Source organism: Lasioglossum baleicum, chromosome 5, assembly GCF_051020765.1.
Source record: "Lasioglossum baleicum chromosome 5, iyLasBale1, whole genome shotgun sequence".
NCBI classification, from domain to species: domain Eukaryota; kingdom Metazoa; phylum Arthropoda; class Insecta; order Hymenoptera; family Halictidae; genus Lasioglossum; species Lasioglossum baleicum.
In genome coordinates, this window is record NC_134933.1 from 5,571,705 (window position 1) to 5,573,099 (window position 1,395).

The following is a 1,395-nucleotide window of genomic DNA, read 5'->3' on the forward strand; positions in this document are numbered from 1 at the left end:
AATGATTCACAATCGCGAAGCACGAAACGAACATTATGTTTGGAGCAGTGTTAACTCTTTAATAAAAACGAGCTGCACTCCAGTATTTGTTTAGTAACGTTATTTGAAAGACTACTAACTCGTTTTCCGTGGCAGAACATAAATATTGTATTTGCTGCAGTATGACGTCTCTGATAAAACCAAACTGCTCTTCAGCCTTTCAGCAACACCCTTATATGGTTAACGAAGTTGTCCAATTTGAAACGGTCTACAAATAAGAACTCGAAATTGCAACCTTTCAGCTACTACCGGCAAGGAATTAATGCCTTGCAACTCCTCGCATAACTTGCTAGTGTCTCTCGCTCTCTCTGTCTCTCTGTCTCTTTCTTGCTTGAGAGTAACAAGTTGTTATCTACTTTGAGACAGTAGCCAGGAAAAATGCAGTTGCCGGGAGGACTAATTCATTGGGTCCCGAGGCGTAAAATGAAAATTGAATCGGCGCCGCGGTAATTCAGAAACGGCGAATGAGGAACGGGGGAGGAGGAATATTCAAATTCAGCTCGCGTGGAGCCGCAAGGGGCGGCAGGAATTACGCGAAATCGAGACGATAAAATCCTCGGGGATAAAAATTGGCGCTCGGCAATTTCTCCGGCAAGGGGACGTAATTTTATGCCTTGGACGATTTCCATTCTCACGGTGGCTGGAGGGACGAGTGGTATATACGAAGGAACGCGCTGGTCGTCGTCGTCTCGATAGAGCAGAATGAAAACCCTCAGTAAAACTAGTTGCCACGCAAAAACTAGACGCTATTCAAAGGCCGTTTGTACGAAGGTGGATGGTGGTGCGTTCGGAGCCTGCGGACCCGGTGGCTTTGTGTTGGTGAAATAGGAGCAAAATAAAAAACAAGTGCGAGGAAGCGCTTCCTGCTAAAGGGAACACCGGCGGAAAAAACGAAAGAATCAACCGGGACGAAGGGAACGAAATGATTTCGTTAGCGGAATATGTCGCAACTTAACCGGGGCAGTCTCACGTAGACAGATCAATAAAATCTTGTTTCTTTCTATCGCATTTACAAGCTGACCAACTCCATAAAATGAAAAGTTGAGAAAACTGTATCCGAACATTAATATACATAAGAAACTGGTCGCCACGTTATCAAGTGAAAGTTTTCGAATCTGTAACACGAATAAATATTATTATATTCATCATTTTTTTTTATAAAAATGAGCAGGTGTAATTTAAAACAGTAAAAATATTACGAAAATTTAAAAACACTGTTAAATAAAGAAAATAAATTTCTATTTCATTCCAGGTTGTTGCAATTCGGGAAGAAAATGTTTATTTTGCATAAAGATCCGCAGTCGATTTATCACCTGTCGTTCTCCGACACGCCGTCGTTTTCTGTTTCTGAGAGGT